The sequence below is a fragment of the Lonchura striata genome, chromosome 8 (assembly GCF_050655825.1).
Source record: "Lonchura striata isolate lonStrDom1 chromosome 8, ASM5065582v1, whole genome shotgun sequence".
Classification (NCBI taxonomy): Eukaryota; Metazoa; Chordata; class Aves; order Passeriformes; family Estrildidae; genus Lonchura; species Lonchura striata.
In genome coordinates, this window is record NC_140710.1 from 30,286,743 (window position 1) to 30,308,868 (window position 22,126).

A 22,126-nucleotide genomic window follows, 5' to 3' on the forward strand; every position below is an offset into this window, starting at 1 on the left:
CTCTCTTCTTTTTCTCAAGCTTCAGGGCACCACTGATCCCATCCATCTAGTGGGTTGGAATTTTGGCTACCCTGAAAGCAGCTGTCAGAACAGTAAAACAGGGAGCTGACAGGGTGTTTGTCACAGCTGGGACTGTCCTCACTAGGCTGAAGGTAGCTGGATGATAGGATACACAGGAGAGGACACATTGTTCCCAGTCTTGGCCCTTATGGCTTTACAAATGACTATTCCAAGCTTAGTTCCAAAATGGTGTCGTGGCTTTCTCTGCTGTCATCAATTGCCATCAACACTGCATTTAGCTGACATAATTACTTATTGTTACAATCAGTGCCCATTAGGTTAAAGCTAAATTACAGTCTCAGTCCTTGGGAACTGCCTATTACATCCATATGAATACGCAAAGTTCATCACTCATGATTAACGTTGCTACAGTGAATACAAAAGGAATTAGTGAGGACCTGTCACTTATTGTAAAGTGCTGCCAGATTATGGTATCAGAAATGATGTGTCAACTGTTAAAACTTAATAATCCATGCTGGAGTGCTGTATCTGATTATAACAGTGATCAAAGGAGAGGCCTGATTGACACTCGGAAACATTATGGGACCAATAACCTGCGCGGGTCAGGAGTCGTGCACTGAGTGCCAGGGACACAGCTCAGTGTGCTCACCCCCAGCTCTGGGCACTCCGAGGGGCTGGGGACACTCCTGGGGGGCAGCTGCCTGGGTGCTGGCACGGTCAGGAAAAGATCAATGTGGTTGTGGTCCTTGGGCAGCTCTCTGAGCTGCAGCTCCTGCCTGACCCCTCCCTTTCTAGCAGGAGAGAGCCCGTGGGCTCCAGCGTGGGATTCAGTCTCCCTCTGCCCTGGCTGATGGTGTAAATCACCCTGCTGCAGTCAGGACTGGCATTTCCAGACCCTTCTCTTGCACTGGTGAGACCCGAGTGAAGTGTGGGAGAACATTTCCCCCAGTGTGAGCTGGCAGGACCCAGGAGCTCGAGCTCTCCTCATTTGGGTGGGTTTTGCTGGGTCCCTTCCTGTGGGGTAAAAGCAGCATCAATAAGTATGGTTATGTGCATGTGTGCAGGGATTTAAAAAAAGTTCTAAGATTTTATTTCAACATTGCTTAAGGGGACTGCCTGATTTTTCTAATTTGAAGAGACTTTTTGTTTAGAAATTGATTGTTTTGCATTTTTCTTTCAAACTCTCAAGACTGAAGAAAATGTTTTACTTCACTCCCCTGAGGGGTTATGTTTTTTCTTTTAAATTATTTTTCCTTTTCCTTTTCCTTTTTCTTTTCTTTTTTTTTTTTTTTTTTTTTGGTTTCTAAAAACCATCCTACAAGCAAACATAAAGATCTGTTGTTGAACTCTGCTAACAAAGTCCTTTTGAGAAGAAGAGCTGAACCACACAGGCTGAAGCACATGGGCTTGACAGAAGTGGGGGCTATAAATCCATGTCTGGCCCCTGCTAATCCCCCAAGACAGTCTCTGGCTGAGGCAAGGGATGGTGTGGCCTCTCCACATCCATGGCATTGTGCTCATCCAGTAGAATGCCTGGAGCCAGGATGTGGGGAGGTCCTCATCCACTGTGGAGGTTTTTGCCAGGCCGTTGATGGATGGTGAGCCATGCTTGGCTCTTCCCCACAGCCCCATGGTTTTGTCTGTGGGTCATGGTTGCACATCACAGAATCACAGAATCACAGAATCACAGAATCACAGAATCACAGAATCACAGAATCACAGAATCACACAACAGCTTGGGTTGGAAGGAACCTCAAAGGCCTTCTCATTCCAGCCCCACTGCAATGAGCAGGGACATCTTCAATTCGTAAGGAATCTCTGAACTCTATCTAACCCAGCCTTGAATTTTCCAGGGATGGAGCATCCACCACCTCTCTGTGCAATCTGTATTAACTGCAATTTACTACTGGTCACAACTTGATTTGGAGCTCAAAGCTCTCTACTCCATATTGGACATTTACCCTACCCCTCACTCAGCTTAAGTTTGCTGGCAGCATCCTGCATCTCCACCAAAAAGCATTTAAAGCTCTCACAGGTTTTGCTCAAAGGCTTCTGAACCTGTCTGTGACTCGTGGCAAGAGTTGTGCTTTCTGCTGCAGCTGGAAGGATCCCAATGCTCCAACAGATGCCAGAGGCATGATTTGTCCTTTGGATAGTTGTTGCTCCTACACAGCCCTTGCTTTCTGAGCGGCCTGGAGTCTGAACGGTGTCTCCTCTGCCTGTAGCAATTCCAAAGCCAGGGAAGGAAAGCTTTTCTCTAGACATCAACAGCTATGGAGAGAACAGGGGAGGATCCATTTGCCAGTGGTCTCAATGCCCTTGCTAAAGACCTCCGTGCCAGGGTAGTGGGGGAAGGTCAGCCAGGCTGCTGGGAGCTGTGCCAGTGTCCACACCACGGGCTGTGAAACCAGTCAGAGCTGGGCTGCTCCACTTGGGTTCCTCTACCTGGACTCGTGTGTCCACTGTAAAGCCACGTGGATTCACATGCTGGAAAGTGGTAGGAAGTGTGTTGGAGCTGCTTCCAGGTGTCTGCCATGCTGTGGATGCTCCAGGCTGTGTGCCCAGGCTGCTGCATGCCCACCACCAGCAGCTTTTCCTGAGGGCTCATCTCCAGCTTCCTGGAGTTGTTTTGGACTAGGAATTCTTGTGCATCTCCCACTGACAACACAAGGAAGAACCACTTCTGTATTCAAAGGCACGTTTCTATCATGCCTCCCCTCCAAGTTTGTTGTGTTTCTCAGACCTCCAGGCACACTCACCTCTCCTCTCCAGGCTCAATCCAGTTGTGCTCCATCTTCTTTGAGGAGCAGTGGTACTTTTTGCACCAGTTGGACTCTCCTTAGCCCGTGGTCCAGTGTGACCTTTGGTTGCTTATCTCTCCCGAGCTAGGGCTTGAGCTGTGGAGCTGCTGGACAGTTAAGCAGGAAACTTCATCCCATCCCTCTTGAACATCATCCTAGCTTTTGTTGATCATGCCTTCTCCTTTTCCCTGTTTTTCCCTGTGCTAGACACACCTATATATGTATATATGGCACTACACAGGGATTGTCCTCTCCCATATATTAGAAGACCTGATAACAATACCAAGGATCAAAAAAGCAGAAAGGTTCAGGCAAGCTTTCTTTAGTTCTCCCACACTAATACCTTTCTTTTGCACTGATTCTTAGGGTTTTATTTTTCTTCTTTGGTTGCCTAACTGTGATGGCAAGAACTGGATTTCTTTTCTGCTGTAGCAACAAAGCAATCTAACTAAAAACACTTGTTTGGGCTAGGCTGAAAACTTGAAACATCTTTGGTGTGAACCTGCAAACAAGACTTCCCGAGTCCCGCTCTGTTCTGGTTCAACTGATATATTTGATCTCTGGAAAAAATAATGAAACATTTACTTATCCTTGGCAAACAAAGCTCCCTTTGGAGGACCTGAAATGCGATCTTGTCATTTCCATTTCAAATAACTTTAAAAGTCTGTATAATTTTAACCATAAAATGGAAAGTATAACTGGCCAGTCACTGTGAATGGAAATGCTTCCTTTCAAAAGCATTCAAATAAAATCTTTCATCTATTTTCTTTAAGCTTTCCTGCCTGTTGGCTGGTTTGAAGTTGGCAATTCATCGAGATGAAGTTGTGCAAAGTTGGCTGCTGCTGAATTTGCATTTTTTATTTTTTTCCCCCAGAGGAGAGAGATTGAGAGCGACACATCTTGCTGTGCTGCACCAGCAGGAGCTCTGTCCCCTCCGTGCACACCTGTAGATTCGCAGGTCTGCCCTTCCTCGCTTCTTCCCTCCCTGCCCAAGTCCTTGCGCGGCGATTCCGCTCGTCCCCGCTCTGGACACGGGATTACAGCTCCGGCTCCTCTTCCCAGTGCATCATCAACATGTTGTTTCCAGGGTCATAAATTTGCACTGTGATGAGACACAACCAGATGTTCGGGTACGTGAAGCGACTGGCGAAGCAGCCTGCCTGGCGCAGCCCCCGCCTCCGGAGCCAGCCGCCCGCTAATGAGAAGCAGGGCTCTCGCCTCGAGCTGGGCCAGGACAGACAGGGAGCGGCCCCAGGAGCCACCACCGAGCTGCCACCTCGACCCCCTTCCTGCTCTCGGTGCCCTGGGAGCATCTCCAGGGCTGGATTCAGGCGCTCTGGTGGCTATTGGCTTCTGGCGGCCATCTGGAAAGAGACTTTGTGCCGGTGCAGGGGGGGAATGCACAAGGCCGTGGTCCTCCTTGCTAGCAAGGAAGCTGGATGCAATGCTGTGAGATGCTTTGTCATGTAAAAATACTTCTGAGATGCACGTTTTGGATCATTTGTGTGGCTGAACGGGCTGTTTTGTAATGGAGAGACTCATGGGGAAGTGAGGTCTTAGGTTGGGATGCTGAGCTGGTTCCCTCTGCCAGGAGTCGCTGCTGGCTGGGGATGCCCCTCTCCAGGTGGCTCCAGCCCACATGTCCCCAAGTCCCCTGGATGGGCAGGGAGCTGGGGCAGGGGAAGGTGGCATTGGAAAGCAGGTGAAGAGCTGTTTGCAGGCCATGCGTCCCTCGTGGGCTGTGAGGATCCCCAGGATGGCTGCAGCTCTCCAATGTCTCCTCCACACACACCCCTCACACCCCTCCAACGTGCACACATTGCCCTTGCAACCCCAGTCCTTGTGCCCCTAGGTACACATTCACTGCTCATGTGTCGAGGCAGGGAATCCACACCCTGATTGCAGCCCCAGCATGGAGATTTGGCCTTACAGCTGCTTCCTGGAGCTATGAGGGGCACTGGCCATAAATTGAACCACGAGAAATTCCACCCTAACATGAGGAAAAACCTCTTTACACTGAGGGTGACAGAGCACTGGAACAGCTGCCCAGGCAGGTTGTGAAGTCTCCTTCTCTTGAGACATCCCAAACTCGCCTGGATGTGTTCCTGTGTCACCTGCTCTGTGTGGCTGTGCCTGGGCAGTGGAGTTGGATTGGATGATCCCCAGAGGTCCCTTCCAGCCCAAAGAGTTCTGTGATTCTCTTTGCCTTTGCTCTTCCAATAGGTACTGGTGGTATTTCCTCATGTGCATGCTCCCATGGCACAAGGCTGGGCAGGTCTGCTCTGTCCCTCAGCATCCAGGTAAGCACAGAGAGGAGAGAAGCAGAAGTGTGTTGGTGCCACATCCAAGGGCTGCCTGTTGGCCAGGACATCTCCAGGAGATGCTGCTCAGCTGGAGGTTCAGCAACAGCCTCTAAACTGGAGAAGATGGAGCTTGGTAAGTGCTTGCAGGGGAGAAAACACCGTGCTACCCGTGGCCACCAGCACCCCTTGCACCCCAGCTCCAACAGAAGGGAAGCCCAACCATCCCCAGCTGTCTTTGCCATCAGCACATGGTTTTTCCTAGGGATTTTCCTCCAGGCTGGAGGGGTTGGGATCAGGCAGCCTTGGCCATGTTCCCAGCAGCCCTCTTCAGCGACCTAAGAGGGATAGCAAGCGCTTTTGGCTCTGCTCAGCCCCTGGGGAGGAGCAGCCCACAGCCCCAGGTGACTGTGAAGGGTTCCAGCACCCTTCCCGTGGGCAGGCCAGGGGAAGCAGGGCTGTCTGCCAGCAGCTCCTGGGGCTGCCCCAGCGTGTCCAGGGGGAGAGGGGATGCCCCATGACAGGCCTGTGGAGACCTCTGCATCCCACAGTGCTGCAGAGCACCCACCCCATTGTGCTGCAGCACTGGAGGGAGTTTGGGTTAAAAGGGGTTAACAGCTCTCTGCTGTAACACATGATTGGTCTTTATGAGGTTGAAACTCTTGTCTGTTTGAGGCCTACAGATGATGCTAAAGAGCACAATAATGACAGCAATTCAAAGCAATCTAATTATGCAAACGGGAGGCTAAACAATTTCATCATCCTTAAATTAGATTGTCCTAATGAGATAAAGACACCAATTAATCCTGAATTAATTTCAATAGCCTATTTCAGGCAAACACTTTAATATGCAAATGTAAATGAGAAACAAAGCCTACTGTAGAATGCCAGAGTTCAAAACCTCTCTCTGCACAGCTGCAGCGGGTGTAAATAGTGTCTAATGAGTTTGCATGGAAAGACACAACCAGTTGAAAATTTTAGACTTCATAAAGCACAGCCGGTGCCTCAGGTAGGTCGCAGTTCTGAGGCGGGCAGGAGGAGAGGGAGGAGAGGGAGGAAGAGGGAGGAAGAGGAGGACTCACTCGGGAAAGCCACCAGCCACTCTCCGCAGGCACACCGGGAGGCTTTTAACAAGACACTGCTCCAAAAACCAAACGCTTCATGCTGAGTACCTGGCCAGTCATCTTCCTAGGACACAGAGATGATTTTAATTAGCTGTTGCATAATTGTTTTAAATTAGCCAGTTTGTTATGTGCTCACACACACACACACACACACAAAATCCACTCCTGTTATTTTTTCCTCCTAAGCACCTGCCAGTGAAAAGGGCAGGGCCTGGGGTTTAGGTTACAGGCAAATCAAACATCATCCTGAGTTTCTTTTGCCTTGCTTCCCTGATGTAACAAAGTTCCAGGAGACATCCAGTCCCAATCCCAGGGCCTGACTGGGCACTGTTTTCCAATTTATACTTTGTTTTGATTCCATCCTGGGCAGGGGAGCAGCATAGGGCTCTGCAAAGCTGGCTATGGGAAATGATGGCATTGAAGGTGAGGCTCCGCTATGAGTTATTTCTCTCCAGCAAGTCTCAGGAGTGTGCCCTGGAGGAAGCTGTTAAAAACAAACAAAAACAGGAGGAAAAAAACCATACTGCCCCAGAATGAGCACCTCTTGGATAATTTATCCCTCTGCCCCTCTTTCTGCCAAATTCATCCTGGGCTCCTCTTAGGGGATAACATCAGAATCACAGAGTGGTTTGGTTTGGAAGGGACCTCAAAGATCACCTCATTCCAGCCTCTCTCCCAGTGGGCAGGACACCTTTCACTGTCCCAGGCTGCTCCAAGCCCTGTCCCACCTGGCCTTGGACACTTCCAGGGATCCAGAGGCATCCACAGTTTCTCTGGGCACCCAGAGCCTGTCCACCCTCACAGGGACGAATTTCTCCTTGATACCTAAACTAAACCCACCCTCTCCCAGGTCAAAGTCATTCCCCCTTGTCCTGTCACTCCAGGCCCTTGTAACAAGTCCCTCTCCAGCTCTCCTTTAGGTGTTGGAAGGGGCCCTAAGTTCTTCCTGGAGCCTTCTCCAGGCTGAACAGCCCCAATTCTCAGCCTGTCTCCATAGCAGAGGTGCTCCAGCCCCACAGTGTAACCCTGAGAGGGCTTGTGTCCTTCCAGAAATATTTATTCACATATGACAGCCATGGATGTTCTTCCCACTTAAAATGCCTGTTCTTTCTTCAAATTTCCCCGAGGTTTATCCTCAGCCTCACCTGGTGGCAGTTCATGCTGCATGTGAGGGGGCAGCCTGGGAGGACACAAAGCCTGCATAAGTTGACTTATAAGGAGTCTGTCCTGCATAAAGTTGAGGCTTCTCTGTCCCTCCCACATTGCCCTGTAACCTTTCCACCAAGTCCTGAAGAGCTGCCAGCTGGGCTGGAAAGCAGATGCTTTTCTTCTGGACTTCTTCTTGATGGGACAAAGCTGAACACCACTGCTTTACCTTTACCAGGCAGACACCTCATGCGTCAGAGGAAATTCCCTCTTTGTTCTGGCACCACATGATTTCCCAGGTATTTCCTGAAGTAGTGAGATCCTTGAGTCTTGTTCACATCACTCCTTGCAAGGGCATTTTGGTACTAAATACTATTATTGTCACTCCTGCTTCCCTTAGGAGGGCAGCGTGTGTTGGAGACAGGAATTCCAGTGTTTCTACAGGGAAATCTTGGGTAACCATCATTTGTGCAACAGGGTGTTTAATCCTTGCTGAGTGGACCATGAACATCCCTTTCCATTTCTCCAACCTTAATGGGCATGGTGGTTTCCTGACAGATGAATTGAGACAGTGAAAGGGCTGATGGCCCAGAGCTCACAGCGTGCCAGCAGATCTGGAGATCTTCTATCACACATGTTTGTCCTTGGAAAAAAGACAATTGACTCAGTAAATTGCTTAATCTCTGGCACGCTGGGTACCAGTGCTGCCTTTTCTGCTGGAGCTGGGAGATTTTTTTCCCAAAGCACTCGGCACTGCCTGGGCTCTGTTGTCGGAGCCGTCAGCAGGATAATGTGAGCTGCTCATCTGGAGGTGCTGTGCCATGGACCTGGGCAAGGGCTCGGAGATGCTGATGCTCCCAGCCAGAAGAGCAAATCCCACAGGGTGCACACGTTCCTGGGAGCAGGAGCACAGCTTTAGTGGCTCTCAGAGACAAGGCACTGGGTTATCTGTGTCGGAATCTGAGGTATTGATGATTCTGAGATTGTAGAAAGTCTCTGTCTTTCTGCCCCGCTGCCAAAGCAGAAGCCATAATTGGTCTGTGCTGGTTTCCAGGTTGTTTATTCTGTTTATCTCTCACATGTTCTGCTGCCCTGCCCAGCTCTGTCCTGCAGGGCAGCGTGTGGGGCTCTGCCCTCAGTGGGATGTGACAAACATTAAATACCAGAAACTCCCTGGGCTGGATTTACAATAACGTGCCAATATCTGTCACCTACGTTGGACAGTGTGTCCCCAGCCTGAACCAACAGAAAAATGCCAACACCACAGTGAAACACGAAGGGCATGAAGAAGGAGAAAAAGGACAAGGCACACCCAATTTCCTCCATCTTGTCCCCTTTGGACCCCTCATCTAGAATCCTAAAATTTTACTTTTGCACCCGTGCCACACTTAATTATTCCTTATATCAAACACTGAGAGCTGGTAATTCATCCTGAGAGATTGAAAACTCTTTTCCATGGACAGAGATCACAGCCAGTGTCTCTGGGGGCTCTGTCCAGGGGGGTTCCTGACCCCTGCCAGGGTCCCAGACCTGCCAGGGCAGCCAGAGGGAAGCTCTGGACTCCCACAGTCTGGGTCTTTGGTCTGACATGGGAGAGCACAGGTATCCCCAGAGCTGGGGTGGTGCCTGTCTGGAGAGAGGGCAGTGGGCTGGGGGAGCCCAGGGTAGGGAAGTTGTTAGCAGGCACGAGCTGCCTCCAAAAGAGGATGACAGATCACAGCCCGGGGCTGTGGTTTCCCACTAATTAATACCAGATCTGCACATTACCCTGTCACCCCATGGGAGGAATTGGGACTGAAGCAGGGTGAGCACATGATCGCGTTTTTGCCAAATTACCCGGCTCCTACAATATGGTGTGCACCTGGCTCCCTGCCAGCGGCGGGAGCACAAAACAATACCTGATTCAGCAGAAAGTCTTCTGGCCCCTTTGGAGATCTTGTGAAGCAGCAGAAAGAGTTTATATCTGTTCAGCGCTTTGCATTGTTTTCAGCCTTGGACCGGGTGCCATAAAATTGGATTTACGGCTACGAGGAAGCGTGGCCAAAGGAGCACAGCCTCTCATGCCAGTGCAGTTGAAAACCAGAGGTGGGGATGGGTCCAAAAGCAAGTCCTGCTGGGTTTCCATCTAGACGTGAGCTCTGTTGCCTGGATCCATCTGCCATTGAAGCCTGGTGATGCCCGGAGGAGCTGGTCGTGCTGCTGAGATCCTGAAACCAGGACGCTCAGTCATGTTTTAGTTAAAGGGCTCTAACAGTCAGCCAGGGACTTGTAAAAATGTTACCACAGGGTCTCCTGTTTATTCTGCCACTCTCTGTACTCAGCTCACACATTAGAAGATGGTATTTTTTTAGCTGCCAGTGCTGCTGTCTGATGAATCCAGCTGTTTTCTTCCCCCCTCTGAAATCATGACATTTATAATCAGCATTTAGTGGGAAGCCTCCCAAGTGTCATGCTCTGCCCTGGTACTCAGAGAGGTGGAGTGGGCCTGTGGGGATGCTGGTGGATGCATGTCCTCCACCTCCTCCAGCCTGGGCTGCTGCTCAAGCTGCTGTGCTGAGGTGAGCTCCCTCCCAAAAAAAACCCTATAGCCAGCTGGGATGACAACAGGCTGTCATTTGGCTTGCCAGGGGCACGGGTGTGAAAATCATCCTCAGATTTCCAGCTGCCCAAGCAAGCTGGATTCTCCTTGTTTTCTTCACGCACCCCTCTGCCAGGGGAAGGAGGTCCAGAGATCAGCTTGGGTGCCCAGCACTGCCTGTGGCTCTCTTCCTGCCTGCCTGGAAGCTCCCAAGGGGAAGGCAGAGAGAGCCAGGATGTTCTCTGTCCTGACATGGATTTTGGGAGGAGAGTGCTGGGACTAAAACTCTGAAGCAGAGTAACAGGAGTCTCCCAATCTTCCTATCTTCCAGAAGAAAAATGCCATCTTTTTCCAAACCAGCTCTCTCCAATCCCTCTCAAAAAGCCCCTTGCACACAGCAACTCCTCCTTGCATCAACCCCAGGGAAAGTCTTTGCATTCCTTGCATGTGGATACTCACAGTTTTACACCTGTAAAAGTGAGGCTGGGCAGGGGAGAAGCAAAAGGGTGGGCTCAGAGGAAATAAAGCCACAGCAGCAGTGTGGTTACTGATGAGCCATCTGAGGTGCAGCAGAGAATCTGCATAAAATATTCCTCATGGAGCTCAGGCAGCCAGTTCCAGCCCAGATAACAGTCTGACAGTCGCCGAGGAAGGATGCCTTTAACCTTCACAAAAACTGAGAGGACAGCAGAGAAATGAGCCAGGCAGTGGTGTCATGAAAATCACAGCCTCAGCGCTTTGGATGATTTTTGCTCTGCAGCAGAGTTTTGGGAGGCGGAGGGGAAATAAGTGAAATGCTGGGAGGAAGATGAGTGGTGGGCTGGGGGTGTGCTCCTGTCAGAGCTGGAGCAGACCCTTGCAGAAGGAGATCTGGGAAGAATTTTGTTTCTGGTGGTCCTGGAGAGAAGGAGATGCTGTTGCTGCTGGATATTCTGTGCCACACAAAGCTCAAGGGTTTAGTGAGGACCACCCAGCAGAGCCCCAGTGAGAACATAACATGATGGTGCAGACCCCATGGGATGACACCCACCAGCTCTTCCAGGTCTTCAGTCTTTCCTGGTCTCACTCACATGAGATTTAAACCTTTTGGGACAACCATTTTTATCATGAAAAGGGTCTCTGGAGACACATAAAGGTCTGTGCATTGGGCTGCATATTTATGGTTCAACTTCTGCCTGGTATCAGCCTGCCCAGGCTGGTCTGCAGGCACCTGTTTGCAGCTCAGGGTGGCTGTGGTGCCCTCCTCCTTTCTTCTGAACAGCCCTATTGTTTCCTTCACCATGTTTTCTAGCCTCCTCCAACCAGTTCATTAGTGGAAGGCAAACCTTTAAATCCGGTTTGGCTTTCTAAGAGCTCTTTTCCTTCTTCTGTTGTGAAGAGTGAAAAAAAAAAAGTGAAAGCAGAGTATTTCTACAGCGAAATGACCCATGTTTGGACAACTGGGGCTAAGGACTTGGGGATCTTTCCTAGGTGGGGTTTTACAGAATGGGGAGCTCATGTCAATATTTGGGAAATACGGTTTTGTCACGAGTTTCAATGCAAGCAACAATCCTCGTAGCAAAATATTTTATCAGGCTCATAACACGGAGATAATTTGACACCCAGTGTGGGACACCCAAATGCTGCTCCAAAGCCAAAGCCCTCTTCTGTCCTCACAGCTTTCTCAGTTTGCCAAACCACGTATTTGGTCCATCCCTCAAAATAAAACTGGCCAGGGCTGGCAGGCTGGGCAGTTCCTGCTCCACAGCCCTTGTGCTGAACAATCCAGGGTGTACAGCCAGCTTCCAGCCGGGTTTTTCCTGCAGATCCCTGGCAAAGTGGCGTCTGCCTGTCCCTGGGCAAGCTGCTTCCCACCAGCACCGGTGGAAGGCAGAGCTTCAGTGACACTGAGACACCAGGAAAAAAAAATTTAAAAAAAAAAGGAGGAGGATCAGCTCTTCATCTGGGATAGAAATAAAGCTGGTGAAAGGATGAATGTTTTCTCTTTTGCTGTGAGGTTAGAAAACAGCAGGATACCCTTGCTTGAAGAAAAGGCACATGGCCACCAGTATGATTGTGCAGGCTCTGCTGCCTTGGAGTCAGTCTGGAAACAGGGTTTTGCGGTGGATAAAATTTCACAGACTTTCCATGGTTTCTGATTGCAGCTTTTCTTGTGCCTGGCTTGCAGCTCAAGTGTAATTTTTGCCACATTTGCACAGGCCTGGAAGGTGGTGTTCATTCGATCGGGATCTTGGAGCTGAGTGAGGCAAATACTGGTTTATCCCTACAGCTTTACATGTGGCATTCCAAAATACCCTCGTGGGAAAGAGTTTGTAGGAGCAGCCAGAGCTCCTGGTTTTGTCCAGGCACTCAACTCCACAAAGTCCTTTGGAAGTAAATGATCCTTTAACCAGTGACCCCATAGCCTGCAGGACTAACTTTGCCTTTCTAGCTTATTACTAAGTATCTTTTGTGAGTAACCAAGATGTATTGAGTTGGGACTCCCCGAGTGCAAGCAGCCAGAGATAGCTTTGACTTGTCCTTTTTTTAATTTACCTTGTGGGGCTGTGGGAAATGAGAAATCCTTCTGGCTGTCAATATTGCCAGCAGTGCTACCACTGCCATGACAGGGAAAGGGGGGTAGTGGGGGCTGCAGGAACCAGGCACCCCTGGATCTGCATCTCAGCCTTGAACCCAGCCAGAGCTGACAAGGCCAGTGTGACAAGACGTGGGTTTATGAGCTCTTGAAACGCCCAGAAAATGTCTTTTTCTTCAGCTCTTGCCTCTTTCCAACTTTCCCAGACAGATTATTCCTGTTATCTTTCCTCAGCCCTTCTCCCTGCCCGAAGGCTCCTCCTTTTGCAGAGGGGATCCTTTTTGTGTCTTTGCAGGGTAAACTTCCACATTCACAAAACACTGATGGTAATGGGGAGCAGGGTGACCTGAGGGGGATCTGCTCTGCCCAGTCATGTAGGATCTGCTGACTTGCTCTGCATTGCTGCCTCTCCCATCATCTCTCTTTCCCTTGCAATAGCAGCCAGGACTCTCACTGGGAATGGTGCTTTGGGATGGAAGTATCTTCTCCCATGCTTCCAGGACATGGAGTAGGCAACTTGGGCTGCCAGGTGTCCAGAGAGAGAAGGGAACCACCTTTATCTCAATTAAGTGATACTGAAGTGATATAAAGCAACTCAGCTGGCGTAGCTGGAAGGAGGAAGGTGATAAGAAGGTGATATAAGGAGCTCTTGGTGTTTGCCTGGTTTTTTTCTGCCTCCCTTCTTTGTGGCAGTGAGGAGCACTCTGAGGATGCTCCATGTCCTGGGAGCTTCTCTGTGCAGCACTGGAGACCTGGGGGAGCAGAGCCATTGGCCCCATGAGGATCATTTTCCTGCTTGTGCATCACAAACGTTGAGTGGGGTGTTGTGGGGATGGGATGGGGGAGTTGTTGTGGGGTGCTGCTTGGTTGGAGAGGGGGATGTTCTGGGAATGCTGCCTGGGTTCCCATTGCTCTGCTGCATGATGCTTGACTAGTGTTTTCCAAGCATGTGATATTTTCTTTGCCTGTGGGAAACTGTTGGCTTCCCTGCTCAGACATGGAAGAGCATTTGGTGTAATTTGTGTTTCTCTGGCTGGGAGCAGTGTGTGAACCCACTTTGCTGGCACTCAGCTGGGCTGGGAAATAAGGGCTGCTTTAGCTGGGGCTTTGACACCCCCAGAGTTGAGGGACAGCAGAGGTTTGGAATGGAGAAGGACAGAGCCAACCTGGTTTGCCAGGTCAGCTCTGGGATATCGCCGCTGCTGCTTCCCACAGGCAGGCTGCATTGTGAGAGGCTGATTTCTCATTTATTTCCCATCCTGGTTCTGCTCACCAGCTGCCAGCAGACACCTGAGAGAACCTCGTCGCCACAGGTGGCTTTGGTCACCTCCTCTGGTGGCTCCTGGAGGAAAAGGCAACACGTCTTTTGGTTATTTAATCATTTTGTGCGACCACTACAGAGGGGTCGCTGCTGTCTCGTGTCCCTCCTGTGGCAGGAGGCTCTGTCCTGGTGCCATTTGTCTTCCATACATTCCATTTATCTCCTGTGAGAAGCTTCAGACCCAAACCATCTTAAATGATCTCCAAAAGACAGTGATAAGTACCTTCCCCCATCATTACGGCTCCATTTTATCACGGTGGTGATAGCAATAATGGCGGTTGTAACCCCCATCAAGTCCACTTAACATGGTTCATTTTCAAAAGTCACTCAATGCCTCCTGACAGTCCGGCTGGGCGGTATGAAAAGATCATTTAACCCTGATGATCCGAGGGAGCCGGCGAGTGGGAAAAGGAGCCCCGGCAGCCGGAGAGGAGCTGGCATGGGGCAGGCAAGGGAAGACCATTGATTTTGTGACAAGGGGCAAAACCACTGTCAGCGCGGAGCGGCGCGGCGCACGGGGAACGTTTCAATTAGCGCTGCCGGCAGAAATCCCAGGGAAGGCAGAAAAGCCTGGGCTGCCTCACCTATTATTTTAATTTATTATTTTTTTTTAACGGCGGAAAATGAACCCAAAATTAGAATCCCTATTAACAATTAGCGTAATTAAAGGCGACACGTTGTAATTTCAGCAGAAAGGCGCTTTCTGATGATATGGTGGCCTGAGATAATTGCAGCCAGCGCTCGGCTGAGGCGTGCGGGAAATGGACGGCGCGCTGGCCCACCTGCCACTCACCCAGCCCCGCTATTATCCTGCCTGCTGCTGCCTCACCATCAAAAGGGAAGCCATCCTCTGGTGACCTCGGAGTCACTGGGAAATTGCCCCAGGTTCCAAAGGATGGGGAGGGGAACGGGCGCTCTGCTTTGCAGCGAGGTGCCCCAGCAGTGGCTGCTGCTGCTGGGGGCTGTGCTGATGGCCGGGTTTGCAGTGGTGGAGGAGACCCCATGGCAGGGATGAGCCTCCCTTCTGCCTCACCCACACGGCTCTGACTCGCCGCCGCACTCGGCGCAAGCTTCTCCATCCGGCCCTCTCACCGATGCCAAATCTCAGCCCCAGCAGCCCTCCCTGCGTGTGCTGTTCCTCCCCAGACTGAGAGGGGGTAAAGCCAAGCCCCAGGTTATGAGCTGTCCGTCTTTCCTCGCCTCCCCACAGACCCCACTGCCGACCAGGGACAACTTGGGGACATGGCAGCTGTCACCTGCGACGGGGGAAGCGCCTACCGATGCTTTGAAGGCAAAGTCGCTCAGATTTGGCAAAGGACTCGCTCACGCTCTCGCTTTCAGGTTAGCTTATCTGAATAATTACATGAGCGAAAGCTATCCCAGAGTGTCTTGGAATATGCAGAAATACATTCCATCTGTGTATGCCACAGCATCAAAGTCAAAGAGCTCTCTAAAAGGAGGTCAGGCTCACTAACATTTTAATTTGGGGTGGAGAATGGGGGAAGAAACACTAAAAATCAGAATTATATGCTGCCAAAATGACCCATTTGGGTTTAGGCCCAAAAGCTTGAATTTATTTTGGATTTGATATCATTTTGGATTATAGTTTACACAAGACAATGCAAAGCTTGAAAGTGCTCAGCTGGAAGCAGAGCTGTCAATTGCGTGGCAAAGAAACGCTTTGATCACCGAGAGAGGAATCGTTTGGAGTTTTTCCTCTACTGCAGATCTAGAACTTGCCGGGGAGATTTCATCCCTGTTTGGAGGAAAGTCAGGAGAGTGGATTTTTTGCAGCCCCTGAGTCCCTAATTGCATTCCCTGGGCTGCAGGAGGATAAATACAGGAGCTCACAGGAGAATCACTGCTGCATCCCCGGGTGGGCAGTGGGGCTGGAGTAGTTTGCTCCTGATGGAAGGCAGTTACTGGCAATTTACAGCACGTTCAAGGAAGTCCCTCGGAAGAGGGCTTAAGAGTTGTTGAGTCAACACGAAACAATATATCAGTTAATGAAGTTTAATAGCACTGAATAAGAACTGCACTGCGGCTCTGGGATCCTCTTGCAAATGCAGTTACGGTCTGGAAAAGCCAGGCTGGGAAAGCAGTCCCTTGCTCCTGTCCATATGTTGTTCCCTCCGTGCTTTGCAACTCAGATGCCTTTAATGGCAAGGCAGTCCCACAGAGGTGATAACAGGAGCTGGCTGGCATCTCTCCTGCTCCTGCAGCATCAGCAGGATGATCAGCCCTGGGCGTTTCAGCCAAGCCTTCTCCAAATTAGCTCGAAACCCAGCTTTTCCAACTGTAAGGCCCAGGGTGGAGCTCTGCCCTCCTCTCTTTAATCCCTCTGGAAGTCTTTGAATTTTGCAGGAAAGGGATTTATATGAAATTGAGGTTTCCCCCAAACACATGCACTTGGGAATGAAGGTTTTGGCATCACAGACAGAGATTTGCTGATGGTAATTTATTCTTTCTTTCTTTTTTTTTTTTTCTTTTTTTTTTCTTTTTTTTTTTTTTTTTTTTGTGAAAATCTAAAGATGCCTTGGGACATCTGCAAATCTAGGGAGTGGGAGGGGTGGAAAATGAGAGAGATGACAAAGGAACTACAAAAGCATTTCCAGGATGGCAGGTCCTTTCTCTATGTCCCCATAGCCTTGCCCTGTGCTGTCACACACAGCAATGGGGTGGGTGGCACCACCTGGGGTAGGAGGGCAGGGATGAGCCCTAAGCTCAGCCTCAGAGTTTTCCAATCTAATTATTTGTTTTGATTTAAAAAGAAAAGGGATATAAATGGCAAAGGGGTTTCAGGGTGTGTTGGACTGTGGAGCTGGGCAGGAAGGGAGCGTGCCAGTGTTTCTGGGAATCGCTGGGTAGGTAGTGGCTCTCCTGGAAGCACCAGCCATCCTTGGAGCACCTCTGGCTGCAGAGAGGAAGAGTTTGTCACATCCCCTGTCCCACTGCTCCATCGTGACTGGCTGTCCTGCTGGCAGAGCCCCACCACCCCTGCTCACCTCCCACCCTGCTGGGATGCTGCTCCAGGAGCACTGAGCTCCTGTCTTTAGACAATCCTGACCCAGTTTTCTCTGGAGCACTGGGAGGCAGTGCATTTAAAGAGTGCTGTGTCCCTGCCAAGCTCCTCTGCCTGCCTGAGCAGTGCCCAGGTTCCAAAAATCCCTGCAGGAATTTCTCTGTCTTGAGCAGGGCATTGCCTCTCCCAGCCTGGCCTCGGCTGTGGCAGGGCTGGGCTGTTCCTGCAAGAAATGCAACCAAAAATATCCGTGTCAGTCAGGTCTGGTGGGGGTGGGAAAGCCACAGGGAATGTTATGTGTTGCTCTGGTTTTGGAAGCACCTGGGACTCACGTGCATGCAGGTGCTTCTCCCGAAGTCCTGAAGTTCTTTCTCCCCTTCTCATCGCTCCTGCAGTCTCCCTCAGGAGGGAAACTGGGCCTGGCTCATCCCATCTGTTCAAGAGCTGGGGAGGGTGACAAAGCCAGTCCCCTGAGCAGTGTCCCTGCTTGGGAAATGCTGACTCAGCAGGTGCTCCTGGGGCAGGGGGCTCAGGGGAGGTGCCCAGAGCCTCGGGCAGGGCAGGGACGGGGGGCTGACTCTGCTGCTGCCCTTGGGGCGTGGATGAGAGCAGCACCTGCTCCAGCACCCCCGTACACCAGGGCTCCCAAACTCACCTGGCCATCCCCTCATCACCAGGACAAGAAGCCACCTCCAAACTCACCTGGCCGTGACCTTGATCCCCCTTCTGCCTTGTGCAATACCTTCATCTTCCTCATGAACACCTGCAATGGGTGTTCCTGCTGCAAACTGGCACCAGTCTGGGAACCCAGGAGGGATTTTTTTTGTTTGTTTGTTTTGCTGGTGCTGCTTGGGCTGTGAGAGTGTGGCAGAGCCAGGGGAGGCTGTAGCACGTCCAGCACCCCAGCAATTTCAGGCAAATCCGCGGATCAGAGGGGGAAAACACCCTCAGGCGCTCTCAAAGTTCAAGTATTTAGAATAAATGATGCCTGACCCTTTCTTCCTCTCTTCCCTCCCCTCTCTCGCCTTCCCCAGTGCCAGCTCCCAGTAACCCAGGTCCAATAATTCGGTTGTAATAAAATGTGACTGCTGGGGCTATTTTTACGGAACTGGCACTCATTTGCATGCTGGCTCTGTGTGGGGCCCCAGGCAATCTTTTTTTTTTCCCTCTCTCTTCCCCCTCCCCTTCCCCCCCACTTCCCTCACCCCGCTGGCATCCCTCTGATCAGAAGTGACAACAGAAACACAGCCGTATTTCCCGGAGATTTACAGAGTTAGAAGATGAAAGCTCAGAGGAACAGCTACAATAGGAAGGGGGACTGGAAGGGAAGCAGCGGGGGAAGTTCCTAAACTGATCGTTTTCAAATGTCAGCGCTGCTCTGGGGGCTCTGGCGGCTCCAGGAGCCAGCCCAGGGCTTCGGGAAGCGCCAGGAGGAACCTGAGGATGGAGGAGAATGCTGTGGGTGGAGGAGGCCAGGTCCTGCTGGGGGCTGGAGAGCCATTGCTGGCTCTGGGAGGATCCATGGGGTTTTATCCTTGATGCTGTGCTGCTGTTGCAACCCCATTTTTGGGGTTTCGGGGCTGCTGCCCCTCGTCCTTTGGGCCCATCAAGCAGCCCAGGAGCAGTTCCTTGCTCAGGAGCTCCTTCCTCCCTCACCCAGCTCAGCTCTGGGGCACTGGAGGAAGGAGGGTGGTGGGGACATGGCCGGAGCAGAAGTTGCAGGAAAAGAAAAGGGCTGAATTTTTGGAGAAATTCACATTTTGTTGCGATATCCCACCTCCCAACCTGGACAAGCCTCTTGGGCTGGGAACCAACCAATGCCCAGGTAGAATTGGGAAATAAGTGCTGCTCTCCTGATGCCCAAGGACCCTTGGAGCAGAGTTTCAAACACACATTTAAAGGTGCCAAGAGGCTCTCTGAGGTGATGCTGTCACCAGGCTGCAGGAGACGAGAGGTGGGGAGGCCTTTTGGAGGTCCTTGTTGAGGACTGTGGCAGGGAACCAGCTGTGGTGGTCTGTTGGAACTCAGAATGTCCCTCAGACATTTTTGGAGGTTCCAGGCCCAGGTCAGAAGCATTTGAGACCCTGGCAGGCAGCTGGAAACAGCTGTGATTTTGGGTTTGAGCCATGGAACGATTTACCAACCTTGTAGGAAGAACAAGAAGTCACAAAAGTTTAGATATTAGAGTAGAAGTAGTCACAAAGTAGAGGGAAGAATTTTTTAGTATTGTACAAGGGGCTTTAACACCTGTACAGGGGCGTGTTGGTTTTGTACAAGGGGGTCAGAGGTTTTAAGATGGAGGGATCTGGGCCTGTCCTGTCCTCCCTCTTTCTTCTTCCTCACCTCCATGTTCTTGGTGATGTTGGCACTCACAGATTGGTTTAGAGTAGAAAAGCACCATTTAATATAGGTAATAGGCATTGGGGGAAACTGTAAGCATGTAACACGTAATGTACCATATAAAAGATAGAAAAGCACCATTTAATATAGGTAATAGGCATTGGGATAAACTGTAACCATATCACACGTAATGTACCATATAAAAGAGAGCAGCAGCCCTGGCAGGGAGAGAAGAAGCAGTCGGAGTCAGAGAGGATGTCAGGGTGTGTGTGTGCCTCTGCCTGAGCTGTGAGCAAACCACAGCAGCAGAGAAGAAAATCTTTTAGATAACTTGCAATAAACTGCCTTGAGACCGACCAACAGAGACTGCTGAGCCTTTCTTTGGAAGCTCGGGTGGGAGGAGAGACTTTTCCACCACACGGAGCCCCTGAACCAGGCCAGGGCTCCAACAGAGGTCAAACCCTGCTGGTGAATGGGGCCCTGGGCACCTAGTGCTGGGCATCCTGGAGGAATTGGGATTGCTGTGCCCTCTCCTTCCACCCCACCAGCTGCAGGTGGGCACCCAGCACCCTCACACCGCTGTTTTAGCAAGCAGCTCCACCGGGGATGGGGACAAGTGGGACCTTCCCAGCTGGGGCTGCAGTGCAGGGGCATGGTCCCCCCTTCCTCTGGCCTGTCCCCACTCCCCCCTACCCCCATCTCTCTCTCCTCTTGCTTCTCTCCTCAGCGCCACTGTCAAGCAACTTGATCACCTGCCAACCCGTATTGATTTTTGCTTCCCAATCTCCAAGCTGGATGGAAGGAAAAGATTAAAAACAGTTTGTCAGTTTGAAGTTGAATAAGAATTCAGCACAAGGGATATGGCAGCGGTTTTTGGGTGGGGGTGCCAAGGGGTCAAGGCCAGGGATGGTACTGGGGAGGGTGTAACCCTTTGGCACCCTCTGCTCCCGAGGGGACCTGATCCAGCATTCCTAAAGCCTGGATGTGACTTGCTGCTTGCTGCTGGGGGCTGCCTGCATCCCTTCCCCTCTGGGTGTTTTTCTGGGGGTGCCAGCAGCCCCCAGAGCAGCATGTGGGGTGCCTCTCCTTCCTCCTGGCCTTGCTGCTGCTCCGCCGGCGGTGCCCAGCCCCGGCACTCCCGTCCCCACGTGTCCCCTCCGCTGCTGCCATTAGTATTCATGTGCTGGGTCCCCTGCTGTCCTTGTCAAGACTGAGTGGGCAGAGGAAGGAAATTTGCCCTTCAAAAAATGAGAATCATTTGAGGCAGGGAAGCTCTTCCTTCGTGCGTGTGGTTTCTTTGCCAGCCCTGGGGATGACGGATGGCTCGCAGACATCTCTGTGTGGGGAAAAAAGGGATTTTTGGTGGGGATTGGGATTGGTTGGGGGTGCCTTGGGGTGGCTGGGCTCTGGGAAAGGGACAGTGTGTCCTTGCCCAGGGTGTGGTACTCCAGCAGGTGATGGAGAATGCCCTGAGGCAAGAGAACCTCTTGGTTGCTTGGTTTCCACAGGCTCAGGGCTATACTTCTTGCCAGAAATCTCCTGAAAATTCCCCATGAGGTGGGACAGGGATGGAAGTGCAGTCCTTGCTGATGTCCAGACAGCCACAACTTGTGCTGCTGCCGTGGGTGAGAGCTGCTTGGCCCATCATTGCTTTTCCTCCCTGCATTTTTAAGGGAAGGTGAGAGCTGGAGGCTCAGGAGCCTCATTGCTGCTCCTATTTCTGGTCACTGTCCAGCAAGGAGCTGCTGAGATATATTTGCCTACTTAAAAAGTAGGGTGGATTTACTTCCATTGATACCTGCAGGTGTATTTTCCTTACCTAAATAATAGATGGCTATGTCCTCAGCCAGGCTGGCAGAGTTCCTCCAGGGTCAGCAGAGCTGTGCTGGCTGACGTCCAGAGGAGAGGGCCTGGTCCTTCCAAGGAGGATGTGCAGCAGCTGTGTAGGGAGAGGATGGAAAGGAGGGTGGCCCTTTTCACAGAGCTCTGGGTTGTAGCTCCTGACTCTGTCCTGGGAGATGTGGGTCACGTTATCTCAGCCAAAGCTGTGGTCTGCACCTCATGATGGAGGACCTTGATTTGGTAGTCCATGGGCAGAAACTGGCACATCCTGGAGGCCCTTCTGCCTGTTCTGGGTGGTAGCTGCTGGCTGTCACAAGTGGGTCTTTTTATATGCTGTTGTGTTCTCTGGCTAAATCAAGGTGGTCTTTGGGGGGCTTGGGACAGTGGTCCTGAGGACCAGTTCTCCCCTGGTCCCATCTCTTCCCTGGAACCCCTGGATGTGTCACCCACCTCCTCAGATCTGAGTCCCAGGGATGCTGTGGCATCTCCTGGGCAGGGGGAGAGCAAAGGAGAAGTCTGCATTTGCCAATATCCCAGGTGAGCACATCAGCTGATGTGCAGTGACAGGCTGAGGCAGCCCTGGGCTGGGGGAGCTGCAGGGCATCCTTAGCACTCAGTGCTGGCACCTGGGAAGGGGCAGCTGGACCTGCTGCTGGCCTTGGCTACCCTCTGCCTGCAAAGCAGGGTGCTGTGGGGGCTGGCTGATGGCCAGGAATGGCCAGGGGACACCAGCTGGGCTCAGGCTGTGCTGGGGAAGGCAGGCAGTGAGGTGGCGGCTGCATGGCCCCAGTGCCAGGGCTGGCTCATCCTCCCTGTGCTGCTGGCAATCCACAGGTAAAGCTGGACCCCAAAAAGCCAGGAGTGACCTTGGTGGATGGAGCCTGTGCTTCCCCTTCTCCTCGGGGTGAGGGCAAGGTGCTCTGGGGGGGTGGCAGGCAGGAGATGCCAGAACGAGTGAAGCACGAGAGGCTCACAGGGAAAGGTCACGGAGAGTTTTGAGGAGAAATGTCACTGCTGCTCTGTCACGAGGATCACGGAGCCAGGGTGCACGAGGCC